Here is a 15,764-nt window from a genome sequence, read left to right as displayed (position 1 = left end):
AGAGAAAGAGTGTGACAGACACACACACAGAGAAAGAGAAAGGGGGGATAGACGGTGAGAGAGAGAGAGAGAGAGAAAGAGAGAGAGAGAGAGAGAGAGAGAGAGAGAGAGAGAGAGAGAGAGAGAGAGAGAGAGAGAGAGAGAGAGAGAGAGAGAGAGAAAAAGAGTGTGACAGAGAAAGAGAGAGAGTGTGACAGAGACACACACACACACAGAAAGCCAGCGACATAGACACACACACAGAAAAAGTGTGACAGACACAGAGAAAGAGTGAGAGAGAGTGTGTGACAGACACACACACAGAGAAAGAGAAAGGGGGCATAGACACACACACACACACACACACACACACACACACACACAGAGAGAGAGAGAGAGAGAGAGAGAGAGAGAGAGAGAGAGAGAGAGTGTGGAGAGAGAGAGAGAGAGAGAGAGAGAGAGAGAGAGAGAGAGAGAGAGAGATGTTGTAAGATGGGAGTTCTCCTCACGTCTCCATATGAGTAAGATTCACATCCTCCATGTTAATGGCTGCAAGTTCGCTCTTGCTATGTCCAGCTGGGATAGGTAGATCAAATACAATTGGTGGATTTGTACACTTGTAATGCACGGTACAGTTCGAGGCATTAATAAATGTTGTTTGTCCATCAGACGTCATCCCGTAACCTGAGAAGAAAATGTATCACATTAGTTAAAAGTTAAATTCTGTGGGAGTTTTTTGAAGGATAAAAATGTATCTACTGCATAAAAATTCATTGTATCATTGTTTTTTATTTATAAAAACGATTAATGTTAGTGTTTTCTTTGGTTTTTGTATCAGCAATTTAACACACGTAGTACTGTATGTGCAACAAAATGGACATTTACTTTTTCATTTAATTTAATTTCAACTTATTTTCATGCTTATATCCAATTAAGGTTCAAGCATGCTGTCCTGGGCAAACACCTCAGCTATCTGGCGGTCTGTCCAGGATAGTGGGTTAGTCGTTATTCGTTAGTGCATGGTTAGTGAGAAAGAAGAGGGTGTAGTGGTCTTACACCTCCCCATTGAGTCGTTAAAACCCACTCTGGGTGGGAGCCGGTACCGTGCTGCGAACCCTGTACCTACCAACCTTATGTCCGATGGCTTAAAAACAATGCCACCGAGGACGGTAAAAAAACCCCAAAAAAACAAAAAAAAACGTTTTTATTTGTCCAATGGGAGATAACTCTTCATGTCCCAATGTTCATATAATGACCAGACTTTCATCTACATTGCAGGGGCTTTTCTCGTTCCAGCCAGTACATCACGACTGGTATATCAAAGGATGTGGTATGTACTACCCTGTCTGAGGGATGGTGCATATAAAAGATCCCTTGCTGCTAATCGAAAAGAATAGCCCATGAAGTGGCGACAGCGGGTTTCCTCTTTCAATATCTGTGTGGTCCTTAACCATTTGTCTGACGCCATATAACCATAAATAAAATGTGTTGAGTGCGTCGTTAAATAAAACATTTCTTTCTTTCTTTTATCTACATTGTAGCAACACCATGCACATTATAAAGAGCAGGACAGAAGCTGCACTTAAAACAATTATTAGCAATTTGGAAAATTTCGTCAGAGACACTGTAACCAAATTTAAACTTCAATTAGCCAATATAATGCTCTTTTTGTCAAAATTAGATACTGTCCCTTTCCCCCTCAACACTCCACAATGCTAGACCATACACACCGCCCAAAAGCATACGCAAAGCTTGGAGACAACCACGTTCCCTCCCATTCACAAACAAGTCGTGCGAGAGGTGTAATATATAGTTTTAACACATTGTTTTACGATTTGGGAAAGCCTAGATATGTACTTCAGGTCAGTTTATAATTGTTATTGGATGTATACATCTAGCTATACCTACCTACGTCATCCCAACATAGTGTTTAAGAAAAACACCAGCAGATGTTATTTTTTATTTTGGCCAGCCTTGACAGTAGTGGAATTTCCCATTCTAACCTTCACAGGATAAGCTGATATCCTAGATTTGTATGTCATTAACTAGTAATTCTCTTTATCCTATAACTTACCCATATTATCCATATCATAATCCCATGTGATAAATTAATGTATTAACCCGGTTAATAATGGTATGCAAATTTGCAAGGTCTCTAGGTACGGTGTTGCTGTGGATGGGTCATTTGTTTACAAACCAACAAGACCTGTGTACCTAAGCGTAACGTTTTGATAAGATTTAGTTAAAATATGTGACATCAAACTAATTTTGTATTACTCGTGATGACATCATATTACCGATGGCCGCAACTTTAGTACTGTGATTTACTAAATTTTTTATTAAAATATTATTTTAGAAGTTTTATAGGATAAACAGAATTCACTTCTAGTGTTGTTTTAATATCAGGGTTGAAAATTAACATGAAAACCATGGTCGCCAACAGGGCCAGTTGAAGAAAAATCTCACTGGCCCTTCTCAAATTCAACTAGCCCTCCAATCATCACACTGAAATTTAACTGCACAGCCAAAATCAAAACTCGAATGTTCTTTGTTGAATAATAACCATGTGTAAGTAATCCGTTTGCGTCAAAAGGAAACTGACGAATTTGCATGCAGTGTATTAAATTTTAAACCTATACCAACTCAAATAACATATTTTGAAAAAGAAATCCAGTATAATTTATTTTATTTTATTTTTTTACAAATTACCATTAAATTATATAGATTAAATCTCAGTTATAATACAGGGGTGAAGACAAAATGCAAGAATAGCCAAGGTTTGCTCCTTGACTTGCATTGTCTCAGAAATAATGCAGTACAAAGAGACTAAAAGTACACGTGTTTCAGTAAACTAGTCTGAAGTGGCAGTCCTCTCTGTGGTGATACAAGAGGGATGAAATCGCCAGTAAAGGATTTCCTCAGAAGTGGCTGTCCTCTATATACGAGGCACTGGATTGAGATATTATAAATGCTACAGTAGTAGGCTACTAATAAAATAAATATGAAAATAAAAATAAATGTGTGAACCCCTCCCCCCAGAAAAAACCAACCCCCCCCCCCACAAACCCAACAACAACAAAAAAAAAAACACCTCAACATTGTACCAATTAAAAAGATGCACTTTGTTATCATACTATAAAGCATAAAAACATACTTATTGTTTATTAGAGTAATACATGTATTTCGACGGTTATGTCATCATGTAAGATCTCATCTTATTGCATTAGAATGATACAAACAAAGACAATCAATTAACTAACCTTTGGAATAATCCCTGTAGTAATGGAAAATTCCATTGTTATTTTTATATGTGCGCATGCGCTCACGTCAGTATGAGTTAAAACTACAAGATAGATTTTGATTTTGTCCCAGAATAACATAAACTAATTAAATATGATTAATTTTTACCATAACATTTAATAACAATTGTCAAAAAGTAGGTCCACTTGATAATTATGGCGTATCCAGTCCATTCCAATAAGCCGAAGACTTCCAGATTTAAAAAATACAGGCAGTGTCTCAGGGCTCGAACTTAAGAATTTACCACCCACGGCAATTAAAAAACCAAATTGCTGTCGGTGAAAGGGCCCACCGACGTCAATTTTGAGTATGCCGACGGCAATTTTTTTAAAGACTTTTGCAGCAACAAACTTGACTGCAAGGTTATTTTTCTGTATGTACATGTAGTCAAATTTCTTCAATGTATGTCAGTAAACTTCAATAAACAAGAATTTATTATAAATGGAATCATGGACTACTAGCATAAGCTAACATTTAACGGAACCTGGTGTTTCTGAGACGAAGTTTCTCAAGTTTTTGGTGAATATGACATGACAATTGTTCTATGGATGACATTAAATTGTATACAGTGTTCTCGCTGGGTGAAAATTAAAGGAGGATGGTCACGCAGTCCCCCACCCCATCATTTCAAAAAGAAACACAAAAACCAAAAACAAAAACAAAAATAAAAAAACAAAGAGAAAAGTTGATTATCGTATATTGTTATGTGATGGTTGACTTTGAGGAAATACCTATCCCTTATTTTGCCCCTCGGTATCAGGTACCGAAAAGTTGGTACGATGTACAAGCTGCCTTATCTTTTGTGCACTGTTAGTTAAAACGTAGTTCAGTTAAAACGGAATGTCGGTCTGACATTCACGGGTATTCGTTTTGCTAAACCGATCAAAGTTTTAATATTATTATTTTAATAAAGATTTTAAGATATCTGAAAAATAATAAAGATATTTTTAAGCAATCCCCCACCTTGGTATAATATTTTTCTGTTCTTTTTATTTCCATCTTCATCTTCGTTTTTGTAAAGGCAGTGTATATATTATTTGGCACCCAAGACAAATGAATTTAATAATGAACACTACCACTTCCGTTTTTATAAGCGGTGATAATATACCCTCCCCTCCCCGCCAAAAAAAATAATTAAACGTTTTTAATATTTTATAAGGAATTGCTGAATAAACAAATGACAGTAAGTAAAAATCATCATGGACAGAATGACCGTTCTGATCACGTGGCAAGTTTGGCGTCAAATATGTAGTTTTTTCAGTCGAAGATTGCTGAAACGATAAAAATAAAATGTTTTCAATGCTAAAATAAAACATAACTTTTAGTGTGTGTATCTAACATACAAATGGATTCTGGTATGGGACACAACAGGCTGTTAAAACTAGTGTTAAATTACGTTACGGTAACTGCAGTAAGCTACTGAAGTTTTTCGTCAGTTGCGCTTTCGTACACAACGCGGTTTGTTTCCTTTGATGTCCAGTGTGCACACTCATCGATGTTTGTTAGCGTGAAAAAAGTGTGCATTTTGAAATAGTGGTGCTTGGTGCTGCAAATTATAACAGGATGCCGAAAAATAAAGACGGGCGCAAAAAAACAAATGGAGCTGCCAAACCTGAAAAGGGGCAGCATAACATAAAAGCGAGGAGGCAAAATGCAATAAGAACGTATATTATTATACAACAACACAAGGTACGCGCACGACTAAATACAGTTCTATCGCGTGCTACTCACTAAACGCCCATTAACTCCAACCAGGACCCAAACACCCGTGTTATATACAGACAGAGATTTATTAAATGTTTTTCAGAAATACCCAGTCCAAAGCCACAGAAGCTCAGTCTGGCGCTGTCAAAATATAGAGAATGTTCTATGTCTTCTGTTGTCAAATCTGTAGTTTGCGCCAGGGCAGACGTGGTGTGTTTTGTCAAATTAGATTAATTAAGGTTCAGTGCATTTCTTTTTTAACTGTTACCATACTCGCCAGACACTTAATTTGATGGTCGCCCAACGGACTACCTTTGTAAAATTCTTAGTCGTCCTTAGCCAATAACAAGTATTTTTTAATATGTCAAAATATCAACCTCGTCTAGTTAATTGGTATTTGTCTCGGCAGAGCCTCGACAAATACTGATTAACATAGACTCGGTTGATATTTTCCATATTAAACAACACTTGTGACGAATCCTCTATATATAATACTGTGATCTTACCAGACTAACTAGAGAGATATTTGACAATTATGCATCCCAGTTAGTATAACAAAATTTGGGCCGAATTATGATAATTATAGTCTTAGAGAGGAAACCTGCTGTATTTATCCATTAGCACATGTAGCTAGGGGTTCTTTATATACACCATCCCACAGACTGAATAGCGCATACCACAGCCTTTGATACACCAGTTGTGGTGAACTGGCTAGAACGAGAAATAGCCCAATGGGCCCACCGATGGGGATCGATCCCAGACCAATCATTCATCAGGCAAATGCTTTACCACTGAGCTATGTCCCACCCTCCTTTAAACATTGAAGAAAGAAGAAGGAAATCTTTTATTTAATGACGCACTCAACACCTTTTATTTATGGTTATATGGTATCAGACATATGGTTAAGGACCGCACAGATATTGAGAGAGGAAACCCGCTGTCGCCACTTCATGGGCTACTCTTTTTGATTAGCAGCAAGGGATCTTTTATATGCACCATCCCATAGACAGGATAGTACATACTACAGCCTTTGTTAAACCAGTTGTGGAGCACTGGCTGGAACGAGAAATAGCCCAATGGGTCCACCAACGGGAATCGATCCTAGATCGATCGCACACCAGGCGAACGCTGTACCACTGAGCTACATTCCACCCCCTTGCTTTCAAAGAGGAAACCCGCTTTAATTTTGTTCATTAGTGACAAGAGATTTTTATATGCACCATCCCACAGACAGGATAGCACATACCACGGCATTTGCTTTCAAAGTACCCAAACTACTATTTTTCAGAGACTATATATTCTCTATGCATTTGAAGTGGAACACCCGTCTTTCCAAGCCCTGATGGTCCTGTATCAAGTTTGTTGGTTCACCAGTAACTTTTTGCAACAAAATAAAAACCAAAAATGGACTCCCGCTCACCCAGTGGTGGACCGTGTGTGATGAGGATGTCGGTGTCGTTGGGTATATGGTTCCACTTGTCAAGGAGAGCCTGTCCTCGCTCCAAGTTAAACCCCCATGCGACAATAATGGGGAACCCTGCAACATACATGTACACATTTATTATCCATATGGTTCAACATAACCGAGTTAATAATAATCATACGAAGCACACGTGTAATAACAAGTGTAATGACGTACTTTTGGGAAGCGATGTCATAACAAATGAATAGGAAGCTAAATAATGATGACACAAAAACCTGTCATTGAGTGTAAGTTAAATTTAACGGAGTTCGATTCGTTTTGTTTTTGTGGGGTGTTTTTTTAGGATTGCTTTGTCAGGTATGTTTGGAGCCATTCAAATGTTACGTAACGCTTAGGGGGGGTGGGGGGGGGGGTGTAAGTCCAAGCGTTATGTGGCGTTACAAGGGGTGGGGGGTGGGGGTATTGAACAGTGTTACGTAACACAGTTTTGTTTTCTCTGTGTGAGCTCGTCCATACCCTTCAATTAGAGTCTGGTATAATTTTTCTTTGTCAACCATAATGGTGATGAGTTACAATGGCGCAAGTGAAAACCCGCGGTGTTTTTCCATCATACAGCAATACGTCACTTTAATGAGGTTATCGTAGTACACATGGGTACAAATAAACATTGCCACGCTGCTTTGTCTGTGTTGGGACAGGGGAAATTTTGACAAATATAGCGTTACGTAATATTTGAACGGTCCCTTTGCACAGCCATATAATTAAATAAATGTTAATTTAATAATTAAATAAAGACAATTTTTATTCAAATTTCTTTTAAAAAGTCTATGGTCAAGTAAATTTTCTGGAAAAGTTCCATTGTAAGAAATATATAATGGTAATGCGAAAGATATTAACAAAAAGCGAAAGATATTGTCCAAAATTAGGAAAGATGTACAGTGAAACCTCTCAAAACCAGACCCTCTGTAAACCGGAATTCTCTCAAAACCGGACCCTCTGTAAACCAGAATTCCCTCAAAACCGGACCCTCTGTAAACCAGAATTCCCTGAAAACCGGACCCTCTGTAAACCGGAATTTCCTCAAAACCGGACATTTTCATGGTCCTTTTTTAAAAATCAGTACAGAAATTAACCTCTCCAAACTGGATACCTCTTAAAACCGGACATTTACTTGGTCCCAAGGGTGTCCGGTTTCGAGGAGTTTCAGTGTATATAATCAATAGACAATTTCATGGTGTTAAATTTCTCTAATATGCTTTTTTGTCAACTTGTGATGTGTGAAAACCATATTTTCACACATCACTCGTTGACATATAAATCGTATTCGAACCATGAAATACAGCCTCTATAAAGTTACAGAAAAGTTGATCAATGGAACATGATTCTCGCTAACCAAGGAGCTCCGTAGATCTTGATGCCGCACACCTTAGCTGTGGAGTCTTCTAGGTAAACACAGTTGGTCAGTAGCTGTTTAAAGCCGCACACCCTAGTCCATCCAGCGAAAATAAATTACAATTTGGTTAATCTACAAACCTGTAACAAACTTAGATCACGTTTTTATCAAATGGAGTGAAAAAGCAAGTTTTATATCGATAAATACCATGGGAATCCCCATGTCCCAATTGCTTGAAATAATTTTGAAAGTTAGTATTCTGATGTCACCGGTAGATGTCGCTCGAAGCACAACAATGCCTACGTCACGACAGAGTGCGCACAGACTTGGGGTGCGTTCTTTTCACCTCTCATGGACATGTTCCAACTGTTCTGTCCTGGTTGTATCCCCATTCCAAATATCGTAAGACTTAGCAAAATTATTGGTTTTAAGGGTTTGTAACGTTTTGTATTGAGACACTTACTTGTCTGAACTTTATTGTTACTGAAAATGTTCACGAACTGTGAAGAAAAATCTCACAAATGAACAACAACAAATCGGATGTTGATTGCGCGAACCGTGCACGAGAAAACAAACCGAACCAAAATGATAACGGTCACGTGGTATACCAACATCTGTGACGTTTACACAGGAAGATTCCCTCTAAAAATAGATTGGACCTCGCTTGCTTAACGGTTTTTTCTCGACAGCACATCTTGTGAAAAAATACAAAAAATGCATTTCGTGGTTTTACAAACATCAGGATTACCAAAAAGCACTTCAGGTGAATGGAAATGTGTATTCTAAATAATAAAATGTAAAGTGCAATTTTATTTGTGAAAAATGGGGTTTAATAGCGAAAAACAACGCCGTAATGGTTAACAAATAGCCGTAACTAGGGTGTGTCCCTTTAACGCTCTTCATATTTCGGGACTGTAAATACTGTCGGGAGACATCAATATAATATTTGATGAAATTCTGCATAAGGCTATTGTCGAATGAAATATCATGGTTTCCTGCTATTACAAACTTCACTTTGTGAGGCAACGTTCCTGTGAAACATTAAATGAAAGAAAATCAGGGTTTCTGCCAGAGGGTAAAACGGATATAGCACCATATACCAATTTCTTTTGGCAGATTTAGTTTTTTTAAGTTAACTTTTTGACATAATTAATTACATGTACTCTTTTCATTACTGCATGATTTTCTTAACCCTAAGCTTAACCCATTTTCTTTCCCACCCCACCAATACACCCTGTGGTTGCATACAATTCCATATAGCGCCATACCCAAAAATTACTTTCTGGCACAAACACTGAACATGTATGTTTAAAATTAAGAGATTTGTTTGTGTATGATGATACCAATGGATATCAGGGCTATATAAAAAGAAAAAAAGAAATGTTTCATTTAACGACACACTCAACACATTTTATTTATGCAGTGTTCTAGCTAGGATTTTGATAGGGCAGGGCGCTAATTTAATTATAGGGCATTTTTAACGCGAAAATCTTATTTTTGAGGCAAGTGCTGGATATGATCGAATTTTTTACATTCATAAATATCATATATGTAGGAACATCTATGCTGGTTTTAATTTACAAAACGTTTTTGGATGGAGGGGGACAATCAATTTCTAAACCCAAATTTATTATTCTTAAATTTGGATGTTTGATGAAACAGTACATTCATCGCCGTATGCAATATTATTGTACTAATGTACTAAATATAGACACTATTAAAAAAATCTCGTTCCAGCCAATGCAACACGACTGGAATGTGCTATGGTATGTGCTATCCTATCTGTGGGATGATGTATATAAACGATGAAACTAATGGAAAAAAGTAGCGAGTTTTTCTCTAAGACTAAATTTCTAAATTACCAAATGTTTGACATCCAATAGCCGATTATTAATAAATCAATATGATCTAGTGGTGTCGTTAAATAAAATCAAGCTTTAACTATTAAAATGTTTTACAAAAGGTTGGATCACCTAAAAAAATCATATTCTTTTTTTATTATATATAGTATTTATACTATTTAATATCATGCCCAAATATAATTTAAAATAAATAAATGAAATAATTAAAAGAAATCAAGAAACCAATGCGGAGTGCGGCGTCATATATGCTTTTCTGTTCTATATCATGGGCGGATCCAGGAAATATTTTTAGGAGGGGACCAAAAAAGAAGGGCACATTGACTCGTCAAAAGGGCACCTTACTACAAGTTTTGATATTTACAATTAATATGAATTCCTACAGTTCTACGTCATAATATACTAGCAATAATGAAGTAAATTGGCGTCACTCGCGTTAGAACCTCAATGGGGCCCCATTGAGACTCAATAACACAGACATATATCTGCAAGCTTGCGCATGTACACGAAAATCTTGATTTCATTTATGTACAATATAATTATTGTTTACTTAAAAAAAAAAAAATTCTACAAACAAAAAGGGCACTTGGACATTTTGAGGGCACTTGAACAATTTTTGGGGGGGACGCGTCCCCCTGGTCCCCCCCCCCCCCCCTTGGATCCGCCCATGCTATATGCTTAAATAATAAAAAATATTTCAGGGAATGTAGTTTTAAAACTATATGTATCTTGGTCTGGGTATTTGCAAAGGCAACAATTACTTTCAAAAATTTAGCATTTGACGTTCTGTCGAAGTTTATCATGATGGTCCAGGGAACATTTTGTTTTAAAAATTTTGATTAGCGACAATCGCGAATCAATTTTAAAATTGATTAGCAATCACTTATTTTGATTAGCGATTTTTGTAACATTAGTATGGTTCATTAAATATGAACAAAATAGTTTTTGCAACCTTTATATCAACTTTTAGTGACATTTCTAGTTCAGAACCCCAAAGAACAGAATTAAATTTAGAGTCATTCAGTAAACTCAGTGTTGGAGGATGACTCGCAAGCAATGTTTGGTCTCTTCGATGCAACAGTGTCCACAGAGTTCTCTTTTTTGTCGCCATTATAAGTTGTAGAAGCATCACGAGAGGTATATGGCTTTGTATGGCTTCTACAACGAATTTATCTTGCCGACATGTTAAACCATATAGCCAAATAATCAAAATAACGCCAGACAATAATTGTTAACAATTTATTAATGGAGCCGTACCACGCGGACGCGAACGAAATCATTTGCCAGTGACGAAAAATAGTTCCATCGATAAACGAGTTTTTAACTTCAAATGTTTGTAATACGAAATTGTCTGAAACAGATATTTATAATAAAAAATAAAAGTAAACTTTTTTTTATCAGAAATGTATGTAGTAAAAACAATAAAAAAAAATAATAAAAAAAAAATAGAAAAAAATAGTGTATTTTATAGTAAAAATAAAATTAATTATGTATAATTGATTGCTATTTATAACCTTGCTCGAACTACGTTTGCTGCGTAACGTCAAAATTATTGGGAATAGACGGTCGATTAAGGGGTCATTTCAAAACTATATGCGCTATACGATGTGCTAACTAATATCACCTTGTTTTAAAAATTATTCTTTTCAAAGATTCACGTAATTATTTTAAAAAAATGACACGATTTTTTGTTTGCAAATTGTTGAAAAATATTCGTAACCTAAGAGCTAAACGTCATAATGTTATGGTGTCTATCGGTGGGTGGATATCTGAACAGCTGTTTTACCACGTAAAAGCTGTGCTCCTAATCGAAGGGTTGCAAAAAAGAAAATATCTGATGAAACTTGGAAATCAACACCTAGATAAATAGTTCATTACAGTGATAGATTTAACATGTTATCAGTGGAATATTTGGGAGTTAAGGACGATCTTCAAAATTTAATACTGTCAAAAATATGCATCGCGACATTTAGCGATACGTTTTAATATTGTGTAGCGATAGCCGGAAACTGCATCGCGTTTCGCGACGCGATACTGAACAAAATGTTCGCTGTGGTCTACTTTCAACTATGTGTTTGCTAGGTGGTGTGTGGTTATGTGCGTGACGGTGTGAGGATTACCTTCGCATTCAAGCTTTGTAAGACCGCTCGTCTGCAGTTATATCGACTAACAATAGAAAAGAAAAAAACATATCATGTTACTGCCGTCGGCCTTCACAACTGGCCAAACAATGTATTGTCAAACGTGTTTTTAGTTGGGAATTTAGACTCGTAACAACACTGTACACGCTTTGAGAGGAAAGCGGTGCGTAAACAAACACGGCAGGGCGGCACAAAACGGGGGCAGGGCGCAGCGCCCCTCTATTTATTGCTAACTAGAACACTGTCTATAGCAAAACCTCTAAAGACTAGCCCTAACCCTACAGTAGGTACCTGACAAATTTTTTTTAACCTTCATAGATAGAGATAAACTATTTATCATTTTACAGAGCCTGTGAAAAGCTTTAAAATGCAGTTTAAATGTTTGTTCTAGGTTCAATATTTAAAAAGTTACGACATTTTCAATATGTGGCACCACGCCCATTTTCTGGCTTTGTTTTACAACTAAAACAAAAGAAAAGTTGTGACCTTTTCGATTAATTATTGGTAACTTTGAACACAGAAAGTGTCATAACCTTTTTAGTTTTAGATAGATTCCCATGAGACTTTCAGGGAAGGTAGTTCATTCAACACAGATCCTTTTGGTGCAGTTCTATTAATTCATGGTTTAAGTTATTACTTAATTAATAATTTAAATTAATTTTTACAGAAATAAAACAAACTTTATAACGGTTCACTTTGAACACATAAAATGTCATAACTTTTTTAAAAATTGAATAGATTCCAATGAAACTTTCAGGGAAGGTAGTTCATTCAACACAGCCTTTTGGAGCAGTTTATTTATTTATTAATTTATGGTTTAACGTCAGAACTTTTTTTTAAATTGGAAGATTCCAATGTAACGTTTAGTTACGGTAGTTCATTGAACACAATGGTGTCTAATTAAGGTACCTTTCTTGTTTTCTATCTGGTTATTTGTGAAGCCGGTACTGGAAATCTGGTTTCTTGTCTGTTTCTCCATCTGGGAACCTAAGTGACTGGTTTATTGGCAATACATTGTACAAGTGCAAGCATAATTCGTGCAGAACATAATGTACAGGTGATGCTCCTTGTCCGTGATTGGCTGGATTGGACCAGTGAGGGCGCTGTAAAAGAAGGCTGGTAATTGGTGATGTCCTATCGTGGTTGATTGCCCAACGGTGGTGATTGACTGGTTGACTGACCACTAAAACACTGGATAGTGTAATCTACAAATTGCCAATCACGAGTTAGTGCATGGATTCATATTTACAAATAAACATTTTATGTATAATAATTATCATGGTTAGGAATTCTTGTTGGTACCCCTCACCGTTGACCCCCAGCTGGGAATGCATGTTCAGGTCAAGTGCTCGAAGTATAAGATCCGTCTAATCATTTCACCGTTCTCTCCCCGGGTTGGAGTGCATGGTCGAGTGCGTAAGGTCGCTCCTCCACCAAGAGAGTCACAGGTGCAACGAGTTAAAGCAGTGTCCTAATCAACGGTTATCGTAAAATTATTCGCTACCATTCCACCGGTGATCCCCGGGTTGGAGTGCATATCTGGTCGAGTGCTTAAGGTCGCTATTCCATCCAAGGGATGTACAGGCGGGTGGTTTTGAGTAATTGTTAATTTATATTGCTAAATTATTCGCTACCATTCCACCGTTGATCCCCGGGTTGGAGTGTTTGTTTGGTCGAGTGCTTAAGGTCGCTCTTCCATCCAAGGGATGTACAGGCGGGTGGTTTTGAATGATTGCTAATTTTAATGATTGATGATTAAGCTTTGCTTAGGCATTGTAACCGTTCTCTCCCCGGGTTGGAGTGCATGGTCGAGTGCGTAAGGTCGCTCTTCCACCCGGGGAGTCACAGGTGCAACGAGTTAAGCAGCACACTAGTTGAGAATATCTTAGTTATAGATATTGATATACAGCTTTGAAAGTTTTGTGTTTGTGGAGTTTATCTGGGTTGAGTAATACGTTAGGCGTAATTATTCTGTTATGGTTGGCTTCGGACAATATTTACCTAAGCTGCATCTTTAGTTTTATGACACCGTCAAATCCTCACACAGCAGATCAACTGTAGGCTACAGTGCTGTCCAGTGTATCGGCGCACCAAAGCATTCAAGGACCATTTTCTATGTGAACACTGTGAAATACATAATAAAATGTGTCTCTCACCAATGAAGCAGTGCATAATCTGAAATACACTACAAATTGTTTTATGTCTATAGTAAATAAACGTTTTAAAATGGTGCATAACTATAGGCACCCCCTTGTATCCAAAACGATTTGCATGTCCGGTGATTCGGCGCAGTAGATGTGGATCGTTGACCCCGCCCATGACCTCACTTTTAACCCATAAACCCTACACTATTGTCCCAAAATTATTTCAGTACTTTTTTGTTTTGTCTTGTTAAAAATATTACTATGAAAATGAACGATCACACATGACCCATTTCATCATCATTTCGGAATCGTTTTCTTGAGTGGCACAGTACTACAGATGTATACATGTCCATTGCCATGCATGGCTAAGATGCCTAAATGGATTTTATTTTTCTCGGGTTGATTGTGCACACACGTGGATCTTATTTCGCTTTTATTTTTTAATAACAATGTGACAATTGTGAACTGGAATGACTGTCAATTAAGGTGTAAAATTTTCGTTTTGTTTGCATTTGTCTGTGTTTTCCTTTTCAGTTTAAATAAAAATAATTACATTTATATTTACTGTTTACTATAATTTTAAAAATGCGGGAAACGTGTTTTCAGACTGGTTTTAACATTCTTAATATCAATAAGGCTGACCTACTTCGCGTTAATATACACGAAAACAGGTGAATGATTTATTTTGAAATTATGATATAATTATTAATAATTCTTTTATTTTATTTTTAATTGCACCCGTAACAATAAATATGTTGATACTTTATTAACCATTGAAAAAGAAATTGAACTTTAATTCGTTAAAAACACCGACAACATGACAACTTCCTAAGCATATACTTGAGCAAAATACCAAGTGAATATTAAGTGTTCATATTTACTTACTTGTATGCCTCTCTGATAATATACTATGGTTAAACGTGTGTGTCACCCGGGTCAAACACTTGAAACAGTGAGTGTGAGGATAAATAATGAACTTCACAATAGTGACTAGTGTGAGTACAGAGAAATGAAAAACAAAATAAACAAAACTGTCGACTACATGTGAGTTAGTAAAGAAAAATACACGTTATCCTACTTGCCCGTTTAGAAACTCGAGCATAGCAGGTACCAGGTACAGTTGTTTAAAAGCTGTGCTAATGCCTATGTCATGGTGTAAAGACAAAATAGTTGAATCACAAGCTGTTTTCGTGGTTGACGCAAGTCCGTAGCAAGAAAAGAGGAAGTAAAGAACGTCAACTCATGCAAGTTGGGTTAATTTTTTTTAAACGTATATTTTGATCACAAATCTGTCCTACTGATAATTTTAAAACAAAATACAGCTTGGTTTTCACCAAACTGACTTAAAACCTGTAAACCTGTAATTATTTGATTTATTGCACAATAAAAATTCTCTAAAATATCCATTTAACCATAAATAAAAGCCAAATAAATTATTAACATCCATGAAAAAACGCATGTCCCAAAGTGATACCGTAATAACCAAAGAACTAAAGAGATTAAATTAGTAGTTTTAAAATGAAAACAAATACCCAATATATATCCTAGTAATCAAAACCCTTATTAGAACACTTTTTCTTAACAATGACACTCCCAATAGTTTTAAAATTAACAACTTAAAAGGGTGTCACACGATTTCCACTCAACTCCGTTACATTAACATGTTTTAACCATTAGCAAGTCTATTACAGTCTGATGTCAGAGGAAATGACGTCACTACATGTGTTTTGGCGGGAAAGTTATGATGGTGGCATTTTTGCTACAGATTTCTTCTATGGAGGTAAGTTAGCTGTGCTATACAAATATAGAGTGAATAAGTAG

The 15,764-nt window shown here is 36.6% G+C and overlaps 1 pseudogene; it reads right to left on the bottom strand.

Annotated features, from left to right (window-relative positions):
- Window positions 1-484: 484 nt before the first annotated feature.
- On the bottom strand, window positions 485-12,778 carry LOC121385039 (annotated as a pseudogene).
- Window positions 12,779-15,764: the final 2,986 nt, after the last annotated feature.

This window comes from Gigantopelta aegis, chromosome 11, assembly GCF_016097555.1.
Source record: "Gigantopelta aegis isolate Gae_Host chromosome 11, Gae_host_genome, whole genome shotgun sequence".
Classification (NCBI taxonomy): domain Eukaryota; kingdom Metazoa; phylum Mollusca; class Gastropoda; order Neomphalida; family Peltospiridae; genus Gigantopelta; species Gigantopelta aegis.
Note: the sequence above shows the minus strand (reverse complement) of the source record. Positions and strands in the feature narration are given on the sequence as shown.